The sequence below is a fragment of the Spermophilus citellus genome (genome assembly GCF_964194105.1).
Source record: "Spermophilus citellus genome assembly, chromosome: 9".
In the NCBI taxonomy this organism is placed as follows: Eukaryota; Metazoa; Chordata; class Mammalia; order Rodentia; family Sciuridae; genus Spermophilus; species Spermophilus citellus.
This window is the reverse complement of record NC_138191.1, coordinates 104937535-104956554: the sequence shown is the minus strand read 5'-3', so window position 1 is coordinate 104956554 and position 19020 is coordinate 104937535. Positions and strand designations below refer to the sequence as shown.

The 19020-nt window shown below is 33.8% G+C and overlaps 1 protein-coding gene across 1 annotated transcript in view; it reads right to left on the bottom strand.

Annotated features, from left to right (window-relative positions):
• Window positions 1–19020, bottom strand: part of ZSWIM5 (zinc finger SWIM-type containing 5) — a 191180-nt gene that overhangs the window by 141808 nt on the left and 30352 nt on the right.

The following is a 19020-nucleotide window of genomic DNA, read 5'->3' as shown; positions in this document are numbered from 1 at the left end:
AAAAAAATGTTTTGAAAAGGGATGGGGAGCCAGGTACAGTGGTGCATGCTTGTAATCCCAGCAACTCCAGAAGCTAAAATAGGAGGATTGCAAGTTCAAGGCTACCCTGGGATGGACTGCAAGTTCAAGGATACCCTCAGTGGCAGAGTGCATTCTTAGGATGCCACAAGGCCCTGTATTCAATCCTCAGTACCACAAAAAAAGTAAAAAGAAAAAAAATCTGCTAAATGGCTAGAATATGTAATGTTAGACTTTAAAAAAATAAAAAAAAACCTCCTTACCTCCATTGGCCAGCTCTAGGATAAACCAACTTTTCTCTTAATACCTTTATAGCACAGTCAAAGTAACTTATAATTTCCTGCTCACTCCTAACCTATTACATCACCACATTTCTGGTATTAACTATAAGCCTACCTGGATTCTTTGAAGGTTTTACTGCTGAGAAATATAGTCCTATTATTATGAATGTTCTACGTTTCCCTCATGTTCTAAGGGTCACAAATGACATTTTCTTGATAATAAATGTCATCATCTTCTTTTTTAAAGAGAGAAAGAGAGAGAGAGAGAATTTTAATATTTATTTTTTAGTTATCGGCGGACACAACATCTTTGTTTGTATGTGGTGCTGAGGATCGAACTGGGGCGGCACACATGCCAGGCGAGTGCGCTACCACTTGAGCCACATCTCCAGCCCAATGTCATCATCTTTAATAAAAGATTATTATCAACATTTTCAACTTCAAAAAGGCATAAAATTATGCCTAAAAACTTTAATTTTTTTTTTTGGCAGTGCTGGGGACTGAACCCAGAGTCTCACACGCACCAGGCAAGTGTTTTACCACTGAGTTACATCCCATACCCCAAAATTTAAATAGTTAAAGTTGGAAATCCTAATTCAAAACATGTCTAAACTTCTTGTAGATAGCAGTTTAGATGAAGTGTCATATTAATACAAAAAAAACTTTACTACAAAACCTCTTTCAATTACCACAAAGTGTATTTGTGTGTGTGTGTGTGTGTGTGAATGTGTATATACACATATTTATATACAGCAACTTGCCAGTTTCACTTGTAAATGTACAATTACCATGTAGGAAAGGTTTCTGCTTTGTAGAACTCAATTGTGAATTCAAAAACAGTTCTAAGAAAGGCCTCTAATTTATTTCATTGTTAGTCAAGTGGTTTACACACGCAAGAAAAAATCTGACATATATAATGTAGAAAGGAAAAATGGGAATAGGAGAAATCATCTCAACATCTCTTTTTTCCTTTCTAAAAATCCCATCTTATGCCTTCTTTTTCTCATCTCCTTCCTCCCCCTCCCCAATGAGCAGGATCCTTGCCAAACCCCACACACACAAAAAAAAACCTTTAGGCCCTTCTCAAGCATGCAAATGTAATTTTCTACCCAGACAACACACTCCCTTTTTAATGAACTCCAAAAACAATCTGTGAATACCCGCAGAAGAGAAAAGAGGAAAATTGCAATGAAAGAAAATACAAACAGAGAGATGTGGGGGAGGGTCAAGATGGATATGGCAAGTCCAGAGTTTAAACAGACATAAAAGATAATGAAGGTAAAGGGATTGTAATCAAACAAAATGGTTTGCAGGCTGTCATTTCATACAAATTAGAGTCAGAGAAATATATGAATATTCACTTGAATAAAAAAAATCATTCATTATAGAAGTGGTCCTTCATGTGAAAGGATCCCTGTCAAGGCCCAATGTGGCTGTCATTCTTTATTCCATTTTGTAATTTAAAACAAAATATATATATATAATACATATATATATATATATATATATATATATAATACATATATATATATATATATATATATATATATATATTGTGTATAAATAAAAAGAGAGAAAAAACATTACGCATGCAGGAACCCCAAAAACAACCAAGAGCAGGAACAAGTTTCTTCATGATATAACTAAATACTATGTCAAAATTAGACATTCAAAGAGTGTCTAATAAATGACAAGAGACACTTCAGTCAGTCACATGATTCAGGATTGCTCCAGATGCACATTATGATTCAGACTTGAACAGTAAACAGAGTAGGCCACAGGGTAGGATGGGAGGACTTAAAGAAAAACACAATGCAAGAAAGGTCATCAAAATGAAAACTGTCTTCTTGCCTCACAATTTGAAGAGAAGTTTTATTGAAAAAAAAATAGCTGTAAACCAATTTAGGCTGAAATAATTACACATTTTACAATTTAACCTCTCAATGATGAATAGAATTCTTCTCTCTGCTTAAGGATCAAATTGGTTGGGCTCTACACTTGTCTGGCACCATGCTGTGGGCTATTTCCTTTAATATATAACCAATCAAAGATGTATTCAGGCTTTTGTGAGATCCAAAGCATTGTAACTGCATATTCTAGAGCATCATGAAGTTCTCTAAAAGGAGCAAAGCTGTACACAGCGATAGCCTCCCTTGGTTAGCTAATATTCAGTAGTCCCCAAACTCTTTTATAATATACCAAATACAGATATTTTTCCTTATAGCACTTGACCTATAACATTTATACCATTTTTTCTTCCTTTAATTTTTATGAACATAGTACAAGATCACAGCTGCTTAAGGGGGGACAATAGCAACAAAACCTAATAATTTTTACAAAAAGTAAAATAACCTATAAATACCAACTGAAAACTAATAGACTTTATGAGGCTTAATGATAAATGTAATCAATTGAATATACAACTTAGCATAGATCTTTGTGGAATTGCTATGCTCATGTAAGGCATACATAAACATTATACCATTGTTAAATTATAATTTATAGAAGAAAGTAATTTTACATATTGGCATATGTGTTAAACAGCACTATCTATACTATCCAGACTGAAAACAGCCTTTAAAAAACTTCCTTGGGGCTGGGGTTATAGCTCAGTGGTAGAGTGCTTGCCTTGCACATGTGAGGCCCTGGGTTCAATCCTCAGCACCACATAATTAATAAATAAATAAATAAACAAACAAAAATAAAGATATTGTGTCCATCTATAACTAAAAAAAGTAAAAATTTAAAAACTTCTTAACAAAATGCATAAGGGAACTAAGTTAAATCAAGGATTTAAGTATGAAAAGATGTACATAACAATAATGAGAGTTGAGTTTTGCTTTTATTATTTACAAAAGGCTCATCACCTATGGTACCCATATGGTAGTACAGAATACAAAGAAAGCTAAATATTTCTTTAAATTAAAAAAATGTATCTTTATGATAAACCTATTTCACATTTATTGTATTCTTTATAAAACAATGCTTTATTCATTTGCCCCTATAAACCATGTTTTTAAAAAGTAGGAGCTGGGATTGTAGCTCAGTGATAGAGCACTTGCTTAGCATCTGTGAGGCAGTGGGTTTGATCCTCAGCACCACATAAAACAAACAAATAAAGATATAAAAAGATTACCATTGAAAAGTTGCTACAAAGAAGAAATTACAGCCAGGTACAATGCCTATAATTATATGCTTATAATTCTAGTTCCTCAGTAGACTGAGGCAGGAGGATCCCAAACTCCAGGTCAGCCTGAAATTAGCAAGATCCTATCTCAAAATAAAGTAAAAAGGAATGAGAACATAGCTCAGTAGTACAGTATTTGCTTAGCATGTATGAGGCCTTGGGTTCAGTCCCTGGTACTGAGAAAAGAAAAAAAAAAGATGAAATACAAATGGCCAATAAGCACATGAAAAAATATTTAACATCCTCAATAATTAAGAAAGTGAAAATCAAAAGCACAATGAGATAACATTTCACACTCAGATGGCTGTTTTACTATAACCAACAGAAAGTAATAAGTTTTGGTGAGGTTGTAAAGAAACAGGAACCCTGTACACAGTTGGAGGAAATATAAAATGGTTTATTTGGGATGGGTGTTGTGGCTTAGTGGTGGAGTGCTTGCCTAACATGTGTGATGCACTGGGTTTGATTTTCAGCATCACATATAAACAAATAAATAAAATAAAGGTCCATCAACAACTTTAAAAAAATTAAGCTAAGAAAGTAGTCAAACACAAAAGATGAAATATAGTATGATTCCTTTCATATAAAATATTCAGAAAAGAGACAGAAAGCAGTTTAGAGATTACCAGGGGATGAGTAAAGAGGCAAATGGTGAATAAAAGTTAATGGGAATGGGGTATTTTACTGAAGTGATGAAAAAGTTTTGAAACTAGAGCTAGGTGGTATATACATAATATTGTGAAAGCACCAAATGCCACTGCATTGCATACTTCAAAACAATTGTGTTATGTGAATTTCATCTCAATAAAAAACAAAAGAAAGGCGGTTGTAAATTTTCTAACTTAGGACTTAAAGTTAGATGTAATGTTATATATTCTAGAAGAAGAGAGTGGAAAGTAAAATAAGATCATTAACTATGGTAAAAGTAATAGGAAATTCAAAGAATATCATTTAAAGTGACAAACCATGTAGCAAAAGGTTAAGTTTTAAAAAAATGATTGTGGGCATGATATAAGGTATAAACATAAAACCATTAGAACAAAAAAACAAAAACAGACCTTCCCATATATCAAAATATATTTAAAAAGAATAACAAAGGCATGGGAAGAAAGACCCACCCAGGAAATACAGTTAGTAATGAAAACACAAATTAATACAACAGCATTTAGACTAGTCATGTTACATACATTAATAAATGGAATAGGCTTATTAACTCACTTACTAAAAAAAATATTTTCAATTGACTCATAAGTTAAATTTAACTCTGTTGCATACAAGAGTTACACCTAAATTGGAGATTTAGAAAGGCATAAAGGATTAAAAAAGAAAGAAAGAAAAAAGATATATCTGACAAATGAAAACGATAAGAAAGTATTCCTGATATCAAACAGAAGAATTAGGCCAAAAAATGAAACAAAGGATATTTTATATTGCTAAAAGACAAATTTAAAAGTGATTATGTAACAGCTCTTCATATCTATACATCAATAAGACAAAAATCATCCATATAAAGCAGAAACAAGGAGGTAAAATAACAAGACTGATAGAAACCACCAATAACAGGAAGTTTTGACATACCACTATCAGTAAAAGATATGTTAAGTGGACAAAAGTAAGAATGAATATATATATAACAATAAGATTTTGTGGAAATATATACACATATGTGTGACTCAATTTGGAAATTCAGTGAATGAAAAAGGTGATATTTCAAATGCAAGGGAAAAGATTGATTTTTAAATAAATGATGATGGGAAAACAGGTTAGCATTTGTAAAAAAGATAAAATTAGCTCTACTCTTCATACCATACACACAGACTTAATATGAATGAGAGATCTAAATGTAAAAAAGTTAAATTACACAGGTACTAGAAGAAAAATGAGCAGGTTTTTCCATAATCTGTTGCAGGAGAAGTTTTCTAGCTATGTTCCAAAGTCCAGAAAAATTAGAGAAAAGATTATTAACTATGACTACAAAAAAATGAAAAGAAAAAAATTTGCATGACCCCAAACACCACAAAGTTAAAAGACAAATGACAACTGCTAAAGGACTTTAAAAAATCAAGAGGGAAAACAACAAAAACTGAAGGTCCTCTTAATAACTGAGTTCTTTAAAATGTTGAGAGAAAAAAAATGAAAAGAATATGACCAATTTATTTTTTAAAAAAAGATTTAAAATGTTATCAGAGTTTTTTTGTTTTGTTTTGCTTTTTGCCTGTGTGTGCTACTGGGGATTGGACCCAGGGCCTTGCACACACACACAGCAAGTTCTCAAGCAGTTATATTCCTGGCTCAATGCTACATCTTCAGCCCAGTATATTCAATTTTTAATGGTCCTTAAACATACAAAAAGATGTTCAACTTCACTCAGAATAAGAAAAATACAAATTAAAATTATTCTTAGTTACTATTTCTTGCCCATTAGATTGGCATAAATTTTAAAATACAACTTAATTCTCTTGATCAGTCCATGCAGAAATAAGCACTCTGATTTGTTGCTCCTGGAAATGAAAACTAGCCTAATCCACTTAGAGGTAAATATGGCAATCTCTAATAAAGCTACTGCAATGGTTTAGATAAGATGTGTCACCCAAAAGCTCATGTATGAGACAACATACAAGAAAGTTTAGTGGTGAAATGATTGGGTTATGAGAGCCTTAGCCTAACCAATATATTTATCCACTTGAATAGATTAACTGGGTGTTGTAACTCTAGGCAGGTAGGGTGTGACTGGAGGAGGCAGTTCACTGGGGTTAAGTCTTTGGGGTATATATTTTTTAAAAAATATTTTTTTAGTTGTTGATGGACCTTTATTTTATTTATTTATATGTTGTGCTGAGAATTGAACCCAGTGCCTCACACATGGTAGGCAAGTGCTCTACTACTGAGCACAACCCCACCCCACTGGGGTATATATTTTGTCCCCAGTAAGTGGAGCTCTCTTTCTGTTTTCTATTTGACATGTCCTGAGCTACTTTTTTCCTCTACACCCTTATGTCCTGATGTTCTGCCTTACCTCAGGCTCAGAGCAGTGAAGCTGGTTGTCTATTGGCTGAGACTGTGAAACCACGAACATCAGTCAAATAAACTTTTCCTCCTCTAAAAGTGTTTTTGTCAAGTCTTTCAATCACAGCAGTGAAAAAAGTTAACTAAAACAGCTACATATGCAGTTTTATCCTTTGGCCCTGCAATCCCATTTATATGAATTTATCCTGCAATAATGCCAAAATACTTACATGCAAGGTTATTTGTTGTTTGAAAGTATTGGAAACTCTATAAATATTCATTCAGGAAACTGGTTGAACAACACTATATTATTGTATATATACTTAATGAGGTACTATGCAGCAGTTAAACAAAAACCCTCAACTGATATGGAGTGATTTCTAGGCTATATAGTGAAGTGAAAAAAGCAAACTGCAAAGGAGTATATAAAGTATGCTATTCTGTGCAAGAATGAAACGGGACATAAAAGCACATTGATGTATCTGTTCATACACACACACATATACATCCAACTACTGATAAATATATTTTTATTATGGATTATTAATTCACTGCATAAATATATCAGTTTTTTAGCTACTCCTCTGTTGATATTTTATCCTGCTGACAATATTTTCAGTTGTCTGCTAATATACATGTTTTCTTAATGGACATGTGTTCATTTATCTTGGTAAAAACTTACAAGTAGAAGTGCTAGATAATAAGTAGATTGTATGTGTAGTTTGATAAAAAAAAACCACCAGATATTTTCCCAAAGTGTTTTATACCATTTCTGAAAACAAGATATTAGAGGTCTAGTTGCTTCAATATCCTCATATTCAGTGTTGTCATCCCTATACTTTTCTTACAATTTTGCTGTATGTTTGAATCATTTCAAAGCAAAGTTAAAATAGAATTTATCTATATTTACTTTATGCCTGTTCCAAGTGAAATAGTTACTACTGTTGTTATTATTTCATAGCAACTTATCCAAGGTCACAGATAATTGTTGGCATTATCCACTAACCCCATCTCTCCACTCCATCCAGTGTCCATGCCATTATGCTGATTGTCTTTATCCACACAACCTGCCTCTAAACTTTTCCCATGTTCATATTTCCAGAAGTTTTATCCCATACTTCGTTTTAGCTACATACTTTCTTGGCCATGCTTTTTTTTTTCCCCAAGAGTTTTTTTTAAGAATGTTCTATGGACAAAAGCATTAACAACCTGGGACTAAAAGATAGTACCAGAAACTGAGACTGTCTGAGAAATAAAAAGACCTCTGCTTGTCCACATTTTAGACCTCAGCATCACCCCAAACTGTTCCACCTCCAAAATCACTAAGTCTCATATCCCTTCATCTACTAATGCCTTTTCTTTTTCAGTGTTCACTCAATTATCCCATTATAGATGTTTTCTATATCACTTGAACTTCCAGTCATTAGTCCATTCATTTTCTCTATTCTTCACTGCTCTCTTGGGTACCTCGTCTACAGTAGTCATTTTTAAAATATTGATAAATAAAATCACCATCATCCAGCTTAGATTCTGTGGTTCATTATTTTAAATACTCTCTTGTCTAAAATCTGTTACTCAATTCTTCATTTGAAAACCACCTGGCAAAACCTTAATTCTAGAACTATCTATGTTCTCTATGTTGGCACTTAGCAGTGCTAAACAAAAACCATACAATGAGACTAACTAATGCTACTGAGAATTCAGGTTCACAAGTTTTATTTGGGCCCACAATAATATCAGACATTCTTATTATGTTTTCTTCATCAGCTTGGTCTTCTTTTGCAGCAACAGCTGTATCAAACCTCTTCCTCTTTCTTCAAACTCCACTTGTTATCTACACTTGGATGTTTCACATACATTTCAAATTCAACACGTTGAAAACTGAATTCAACATTTTTTCCATCTAACATAACCCCTAATCATCCAAATACATTTGTTCTTTCTCCAGCCCCCTCGTCTTGGTAAATGGCACTACCATAAGGCCGGAAATCTGGCAATCATCCTTGTTCCAACTACTGCCTCATACTTAATAAGTCATGTTGACTACTTCCTATATATGCTTCCTATATTTGGGTACCAAGTATCCCAAATCAATATTTTCTTTTTATTTTTTAATGAAATACTAGTAAATGTGTGTGTTGTCCATGCACAGGGGCCATGCTAGTCTCTCTATATGTTTCCAATTTTAGTATATGTTCTAATGAAGGGAGCACTCAAGATTCTTTTCTCTTTTTTTAATTGATTTTATTTTTTAAATACATGATAGCAGAATGCATTACAGATCTTATTACATATGTAGAGCACAATTTTTTTTAAAGAGAGAGTGAGAGAGGAAAGAGAAAGAGAGAGAGAGAGAGAGAGAGAGAGAGAATTTTTAATATTTATTTTTTAGTTCTCGGCAGACACAACATCTTTGTTGATATGTGGTGCTAAGGATCGAACCCGGGCCGCACGCATGCCAGGCGAGCTCACTACCACTTGAGCCACATCCCCAGCCCTAGAGCACAATTTTTCATATCTGTTTGTATATAAAGTATGTTCACACCAATTCATGTCTTCATACATGTACTTTGGATAATGATATCCATCACATTCCACCATCATTGCTAACCCCCTGCCCCCTCCCTTCCCCTCCCGCCCCTCTGCCCTATCTAGAGTTCCTCTATTCCTACCATGCTCCCCCTCCCTACCCCACTATGAATCAGTCACCTTATATCAGAGAAAACATTTGGCATTTGTTTTTTGGGGATTGGCTAACTTTACTTAGCATTATCTTCTCCAACGCCATCTATTTACCTGCAAATGCCATGATTTTATTCTCTTTTGTTGCTAAGTAATATTCCATTGTGTATATATGCCACATTTTTTAATCCATTCATCTATTGAAGGGCATCTTTTCTAAAAACTGTAGTTTTTGAAACCCATTCTCCTGGCCTCTACTCTAAGCATAATTCTAATTCCTTCTCCAAACTTCAGAGTTAGCATTCTAATTGGCTTAAGACCCCTAGTAGGACCTCTTTGATAGGATCCTAGGTAAACTGCCTTAACTTTATTAAACTTCTTTTATTCTCAAACATGTTAACTCTCACCCCTAGAACTACATTCTCTATATAATTCAATATTCTCTGCCTGATATGCTTTCTCTGTACCTCTTAACCTGGCTCATTCTTACTTAAATTCCATGTCTCAAATTAAACATCACTTACTTTAGGCTCTACCTTATTTTCCAGAGTAAGTAAGAATCCAAACTCATACATTAGTATAAATCAACATAATATAGAGTGGTAATTACAAGTATGAAAAGTGGTAAAATTTTTTAGTCTTTTTTTTTTCTACCTGGAAGAATCACAGACAAGGCAACATCTGTACAGTTTTAAAGGATGAAGTGAGTTCACTCTTTCTCTCAACACACACACACACACACACACACACACATATACACACACACACACACAAGGGAAGAAGTAAGCACAGTATCCAAACAGATACACAAATACATGAATGTGACAGGGCATGAGAAAAGCTTTAAGGAGGGGACAGAAGAAGGAGAGAGGATCAGGAACAAATAATTTGGTGTTGTAGTAAAATAAAGCACAAGGAAGTGATAGATCCTCTTCATACTTAACAATGGTGATCTGCAGAACATCTGTTTCAGAATTACTGGGCATTTTAAAAAACATACTGATCTTTAGGTTTCATCCTGGATCTAATCAATCAGAATCTCTGGAGTTGTAAGCCCAATAATCTGTAATCTTACCAACAGCCCAAAAGATCTTATGCCCATCAGTTCAAAAATTTTTTAATAGAGGGAAATTGACCTTAGTCCTAAAAACAGTCATTTAAGTAGTTTTATTTTTTATATAAATGTGGAGACAGAAAAAAGTTCCTGTTTAGTCAACAGGGACTAGCAAAAATTTTTAAGGCTCTAGAATAAATAACACACCTTAGACCCCTCCCTCCCTAGTTAACAGGGATGATTAACTGGCTTAAGCAAACCAAGGTGAACCAGGGGAATAACACAACAAGTTTTTTGCATTGGAAGGCAGAAAAAAAATAGCTTAATCCTTGAGAGAATCTCATAGGAAGACACTAATTGTAGGGTCTGCAAAATGAAAAGAAACCCAAAATGAGCTAGGCACAACTCTTCTGTAACAGCAGGACCTTATAAAAGAGTGGACTAAATTGTGTGCCTGAAGTGACCAGAAACTAATAAGTGTACAAAGAGAGATACCCTGGGTCAACTGAAGCACTGAGATAGTGAGTTGTCCATGAAGTCATCCTCACTTGAAAAGACCTTACTGGTCTTTACCAAAAGCTGAACGAGTTAAATATTGCTGCCTGGGGACCAGCAGCACCAAACAGCTGAGATAAGTGTTTTGACTCTGAACCATCTGGCAACAAAAAAAAAAAAAACAGTAGTAACAAACTGAAAGTCACCAAAATTCTTCCCTGCTGACTAGTGGAAATCAGATATACATTATGTTTAGAATGAATAAACTCTCTGAAGTTTTCAGACAACTGCAGGGGAAAGGGAAATGCCTGTATTTTAGACAACATATGGGAAGGGATAACATTCACCTGTCTGCTAAATACAGCATCTAGGGACTTGGGTTGGTTTTAATCTAAATTAGAGAAATAAGAAATGGACTACATTTTTACTCTAAGTGTTATGAAGCAGATCATACTAGTTGCATGATAATGTGTGTAAAACATCTAGCACAGTGTCTGACTCATTGCAATTAATCTATAATAAACGGTACTCATTGCAGCTGTTATTATTTTAAAGGGAGAGAGATACAAAAGTGGTTAAAAGGTTTACAGTCTAAACATTAGGGAGAATGGTTACAAAAAGGAAAAAGTAGGAGAAAGATCTGAGTTTGGAAAATATTTGTAATATTTTAGGCATGATGATTTTGCACTGAAGAAAGACATCTAAATAGAAGTATCTGCTTGCTTAGAATGCATACATTTTTGTTTACTGAAATCTTATCCTTCTTCTACCACCGTCCAGCTCCCATTTCTGCTAACATACCCTCAATCCTTTGCAATCATTCTTGCCTTCTTCGATCCTTTAGTACTTTTATATTTCTACAATTACATTCTGTTTTATATTATAATTATTTTTCTACACTTTGTCTTGTCAACAAGATTGTGTTACTTTAGGGAAAGGAGAGACTAAATCCAGGTAGATTTTTGTTTGTCCCATAGAATTGGGCCCATAATGAGTACTTAGTAATCTATCAGCAACTATCAAGGTAAGAACCAGACCTCTTTATGAACATAAATAAGATCACCTAAATACCACCATTTCTGGAATAAAAAAAAGGAACCCAGGATTCTGTGTGATACTGGCAAGATCCCTGATCCTCCCTCCCCTTGCTCAACTTGCACAGGTTCCTTAATCACCTTCAGACCCTCATAATGCATTTTATGCCCACTTAACTCCAAAGAGTTCAGTGCTCCCAGGTCATTCCTCAATGCCCAGATTCCACCCAGATTCTAATGCCCATATGTCAATATGAGCAATGAGACAAATTCTCCACATATCTCAACATTATTACACCATTTCCTTACTTTATTTTTCTCCATAGCATTTATCACCATCTGACTGTGATGTTGTCTGGGTCCTAACTTTAAGTAAGTTCCATTGAACAAATATAAAAGCCTGTTTTATTCATTGATCCAAATCTAAACCTAATATAGTACCTGGCCTATGGTATGGCTCAACAGATATTTGCACAATAAGTAAAAATGAATACACATTTCATTTTTTAACACAGTCAACAAATATTGACTGCCTATAATGTATTCCAATGACACATTTATAAATAAGAATGGCAAGATTTATATCTTCATTTAGACTCTGCAATAAGAAAAATATTAAACACTATGTAATTATGCATAATTATAATAAATGTTTTCAAGGAAAGTATAGGAGAGGGAAACCTGACCTAGGAAGACAGTAAGGGAGAGTCCAAGCCAGACACTGAAGAAATACATTTAAGCAAAGACTGAAGGATAAATACGAATTATTTGAACAACGAAAGGTGAAAGATTTCAGACACAAAGGATGTCTCAAGACTATAAAAAGGAACACAGTTTTTTGTTTAGAAGCTTTATTTAGAAAAATTGAGATGCAATAAATTGTATTAATATAAAGCATATGACTTGTTAAATTCTGATGTGTTAAATTGGATGTAAGTTTAGACATACATCCATGAAACCATCACCACAATCCAGAGAATGAATGTTATCTGCATCCATCTTGGCATATAATTTGATTTCTTCTTGTTTTTGTTTTGGTTGGTGTTTTTGTTTTTGTTTTGTTTTTGTTTTTATTTTTATTTTTGTATGTAACTGTGTAATGAATCCAGGGGCACTCAAGCAGCCCTTCTAATTTTTTATTTCGAGACAGGATCTTCCTTAGCTTCCCAGGCTAACCTTAAACTTGTCATCTTCCTTTCTCAGCCTCCTGAGTAGTGGGGATTACAAGTATGTGCCACTACACCCAGTAATATGGAATTTTTATTAATTCAATTAAGATTTATTGGTACCTACCATATATATTGGATATATATTGGTATATGATCCCTGTCCTTTTATACTTCAACAGGTATCTATTCAAGAAGTAAAAGAAGGCCTGGGTAACTATGTCTGTGGAGGTAGTATCCTACAGAGCCTTGCATACCATATTTTGATTTTTATACAAAGAGCCACAGGTTCAAGTCATGCTTAACTTGAACAGGAAGCCATTCAAAGGTTTTAAGTAAGGTAATGGCACGGTTACATTTGTCTTTTCAGAAAAATCATACTGACAGAAAGTGAAGAACATGTAACAGAAAGTCAAGAGTGGTTTCTGGGGGAACCTGTTAGGGAAGTGTAATAATCCTGGCAAAGAGATGATGAAAGTTTGGCAAAGGGTTGTGGTGGCAGAGAGGACAAGTTTTAGAATGATTTAAGAAGCAAAACCATAAGAACTTAGTGATGTGTTAGATATAATGAGACTAACCTTGCATTTGTGATCCTCCTGCCTCAGACTCCCAGGTCTCTGGATTATAGGTATATGCCACCACACCTGGCTGATTCTTAGTTTTCTTGCTAAACAATTATCTGAATGTGATGTTACTTCCACAAAGGAGACTTTAGAGGAGAAAGACTTGGATGGAAAACATAAGTTCAGTCTTAGATATACCAAGTTTGATGGGTTCAAAAGATATCCAGAAGGCAGTTAATTATACAAGGTTGGGTAGACTAGGAACAGGAGGCAAAGGTGATTGAGAAAGACTAATTAGGCAAATAAAAGAAATAATAAGTACCAAATTGGAATGAAGTAAAACAACTATCTCTATTCACAGATGACATGATCTTACATACAGAAAATCCTAAGAAATCCACACAAAACTATAAGAGGTAATAAAAATGTTCATTTAGGAAGTTTACAATATTCAATACAAAAAAATCAGTTGTACTTATACATATTTCTAATGATTGATACAAAAATGTAATTAATAACAAGATAAAGAACCTTACCATTACACCAGAAATTTCCCTCATGTCCTTACCAGTCAAACAGTCTCCTCCAGAGACAATCATTGTTTTGATTTTTTTAAAACCACTGATTAAAATTTTGCTTATTCTAGAACTTCATATAATAAAATTTAAAAATACATATTCTTTTGAGTAGAGCTTTTTCCATTCAGCATTTTTTTCAAGACATATTCATGCTGTGTACATCTGTAGTTATAGATTGTTCCTTTTAATTAATGAACAGTAGTAGTTCATTGTATGAACATACTGGATTATTTAACAATTCTCTTGTTCAAGTACAACTAGGCTGTTCCAATTTGGAGCTAGTATGAGCAAAGTTACTATGAACAATTTTGTACATAATTTTGTTACTATCAACAATTTTGTTGATGTTGTTAAAATAAACTTTATTTAACTTGGGTAAATATTTAGAAGTAAAATTCCTGGGTCATAAAGTAAGTATATGTTCAGATCATTTTCCAGAAAGGTTATATTATTTTATATTCCTAATAATAATATATGTCTGAGACCTTTTTTTTTTTTTTGATGGTGGTACTGGGAATTGAACACATGACCTCATGCATGCTAGGCAAGCACTCTACCACTAAGAACATCCTCACATCCTTATCAATATTTGCCTTTTTAATTTTAGCTAGAGCAGTGGGGATGTTGATTGATATTTCTCTAACGATTAATGATGTTGAATGCTTTTCCATGTGTTTATTAGCAATTTGTGTTTATTTAATTAATTTATTTATTTATAATACTAGAAATTGAACCCAGGAGTTCACATAAGCCAGGCAAATGCTTTATCACAGAGTTAACTCCCAGATATGTATATAATACTTTTTTGGGTGGGGGGATTGAATCCAGGAATGCTCTACCACTGAGCTATATCTCAAGTCCTTTTTATTTATTTTGAGACAGGATCTCACTAAGTTGCTGAGGCTAGCCTTGAACGTGCAATCCTACCTCAACCTCCCAAGTTGCTGGGATTATAGGCATGTGCCACTGTACCAAGCCAAATATAAAATCTTGTAAAGTGTCTGTTCACATCTTTTGTCCATATTTTATTGGATCATCTTTTTCATTACTGAGTTGTAAGCATTCTTTATATATCTTAGATACCAATCTCTTGTCAAATGTATGTTTGGCAAATATTATCTCCAAAGGACAAGTATTTATTCAATGAACTACTTACAAATTTTTTTATACCTTTATTTTATTCATTTAGTTATTTATTTATTTTTATGTGGTGCTGAGGATTGAACCCAGGGCCTCGCACATGCTAGGTGGGCGCTCTACCGATGAGCCACAACCCCAGCCCCAACTTACAGATTTTTAAGTAATGCTACTGAACTCCTCTCTTTGAAATTAGAGACTCGGATTCAAATACTGGCTATACATACAACTAGTTGTGGGAGTTTGAGGAAGATATTTAACTTCTTGGGCATTTTCTTGCTTCTATAATTTAGAGATAGTACTTATCTTTATAGGTTTGTAACGATTTATACAATGAATTTCAATGCATCTAGCACATAGAAGGTCCTCAATAAATATTAGTTCTGCCCTTCTTTATTTTAGTTCCATGATAATATGGCAGTTTCCGCCTGAAGTAACTGAACTTTAATTATTAGGTCTTCAAAACTCTATAAAATTCTGAATTTTCACAATAGTACAAATCACTGAGATAAAAGACCATAAAAAATTAGGGCTTGCTAGGCTCGGTGGAGCATGCCTATAATACCAGTGGCTTGGGAGGCTGAGACAGGAGGATTACAAGTTCAAGGCCAGCCTCAGGAAAAGCATGGTGCTAAGCAACTCAATGAGACTGTCTCTAAATAAAATACAAAATAACGCTAGGGATGTAGCTCAGTGGTCGAATGCCCCTGAATTCAATCCCCAGTACCCCCCCCAAAAAAATTAGGGCTCATGGGAAGAGATTAATGTCTTTCTTTTATTATATTTCAGTAGCATATGCAAAATAAGGCTAAACCTAAATGTAGTCAAATCTAATGAAATTCAGCTAGAGGCTAAATTAAAAAGAAAAATGTGTAGAATTCATATTATGTTGTACTAAGAGTTATCTCATTGCATCTGGAAAATTTTAGTGACTTGTTATTGCACAAACAATTGTACTGAATCCTATGTATACTAGAATTAGTTGCATTTCATCTCTTACATGAGAAAGTCTTATGAAAAATATTTTAGCACCTGTGGCATACATATAATCTCAGCAACTCTGGAAGCTGAGGCAGGAGAGTCACAAGTTTGAGACCAGCTTGACAACACAGGAGGCTCTACTCAAGATAAAAATTTTAAAAGGGGATGGTAGTGTATGCTCAGTGGTAGAGCACTTGCCTAGCATCTCTAAGGACCTGTGTTCAATCCCTGGGACTGAGGGGGAAAAAAAGACTAGGGGTGAAGTGGGGGGTGTAGCTCAGTAATAAAATTGCCCCTGGCTTAAATCGCTAATACAACAAAAATAATAATAAATTTTAACCCAACAGCATTTTTAGGGTGACAACTTTAGCTTGTTAGTAATATTTTAAGTAAGTTATACTAAAAATTTACTATAAAACACAAGTTAGTATATTTTAATTTTATAGTAAATGGAAATGGCTCACATGAAAAAAAGTTAGTATAAGTTATAATAACAAGTATACGTTAAACACACAGAACTTTTTTGTTGTTTTTTTGTTCCTATGTTTATTTGTTGTTATAAAAAATATTTCAGGTTCTGCTGAGCATGGTAGGTAGCATACACCAGTATTTCAAGCAACTTGGGAGGCTGAGGCAGGAGGGTCAAAATTTCAAGGCCAGCCTCAAAATTTCAAGTAGCTTAGTGAGACACTGTCTCAAAATTTAAAAATAAAAATAAAAAGTCTGGGGGTATAGCTCAGTGGTAAAGCAGCCCTGGATTCAATCCCAAGTACTGCCAAAAAAAAAAAAATCAGGTTCTATATCAAAATTCTGTCCTCTTAAGTAGTCAAGTTAATACTCCTAGATATCAGTTCTTTCATTTGTAAAGTGTAGATATTATAAATTGTATATCACTCCAGAATAGACCAAATGATAAAGTCCTTATTTAGCAAAAGCTTAATAAATTTATAAAGTCCATATTTAGCATATAGTAAGTGCCCACTAAACCTTAGTTATTTACTAATGTTGTTCTTAAAGCATGGTAGTCAAGTTTTTTGTTTTTGTGTTTGTTTTTTAATTTTCAGTGACTAAGTATGGCTTCACATTTTCTAATCTGGAGAGGTAACTGAGAATATGATAACCATTCATTTTTTAAACCAACTATAGACATCCTTCAGATCTAGCTTAAATGTCATTTTTTTGAAGAGATGTACTTTTCATATAAGTTTTAATTTCTAATACATTAAATATCAATAGATATGTGTTATATAAACCGATGTTCCTTAGGGGTCCTCAGTAATTTTTAACAATGCAAAGGGGTCCTGAGACAAAAATTTTGAGATTGATATAAAGCACTGATTTGAAAATATGAATTCTCTTCATTTAAAGCATATTATGGTCTTTCAAACTTCTGGATGGCTTATTCTCTCTTTGCTATTTGTTTTTTTCACTTGCATTTAATTTGGGGTGTGGGTACACAGCTTAGTGGTGGAATATTTGCCTAGCATACACAAGGCCCAATACTGGGGGGACAAAAAGAATTGTGCACATTCCCTTTAAACAGTTAAAGTTGCAAACACTAACCACAACACTAGTATTTCCTTTTTCTTTCTTTTTACAATAAACTAGAATCCCATCAACTCAATGAGGGTTGCACTATTTACCCTATTCTAAATAGTTTACAAATAAATTTTCTGGTACTATGATTACTAATAAATACATTTTATTTGTAAGGCTTAAATTTTTCTATTAAGTAAATCTGCAGTGCTCCACTAAAGGGAAAAGTATTGGGAAGCATTGCCCTGATATTATCTCATTGATCCATCTCCTCCCATTTTTAACTATTGCCACTACCTTTGCTTACCTATTTCACCTCATAATTGTCATAAATTTTATACCAAATCTTCTGCAAAAAAAAAGTGGAGTGTGACCATTATGTGATGCTTTTTTAAAAAAAAACTGTGTTGGCATCACTCAAAAATCATTTATTACTAAACTATCTTTGGTGCACGCTTAGGATGCTCAGAAAACAGAGCTGCCAAGAAGATTCTGCACCTCTAACATTGGTTTCATTATCTGTCCCCTGTCCTCAGCACCACTCATGTAAGACAAGTTTACTGTTAGTATTGCAATGCTCTCTTAACAAAGCATGTAAACTATACTGAAATCTGTAAGAAGGATAGGAGATGTAACTCAATAGTAGAGTGCTTGCCTAAGTGCATGCACGAGATCCTGGGTTCAATCCCCAGCCCTGCAAAACCACAACCAAAACTATATTATGCATATAAACATTACCAGTTATGAGATAGCTTCCTAATTAAAAAAAGAAAACTCAACAGTAACATGATGGCTGTAAGATAGTAAAATATTAAAACTGAGCAACATCTGTATGTATGCATATGTGTGTTTGTGTGTGTGTGTGTGTGTGTGTGTGTGTGTGTGTGTACATGGCTATTTTATTTCATTTTAAAGGTAAAGGTTCTACAAAAGCATTTTAAAGGTTACGAAAAACACTATATGAGCCTATTTATATAACACTGTATGCATTAATCACTGCACCCATATACTAAGAAAGCTGTTTGGAATCTGCAAAGAATGTCTAGATTTTTACCTTTTCCCTCTGAGCTTTTAAAATGAGTAATTAAAAAAATAATAAAGCTATTTTAAAAAAATAAATATTTTCTAATCCATAAAAGTCATGGAATTAATCATATTCCCTCCTGTCTCGCTCAAAAACAAACTAAATCACATTTGAGAAGTAAACATTAAGGTCCTAAGAACAAGTATCTACATAAATTAAAAAATAGTTTTAATTTTAGAAAGGCATGTTATACACTCAAAAAAATATATGGTGGCCCT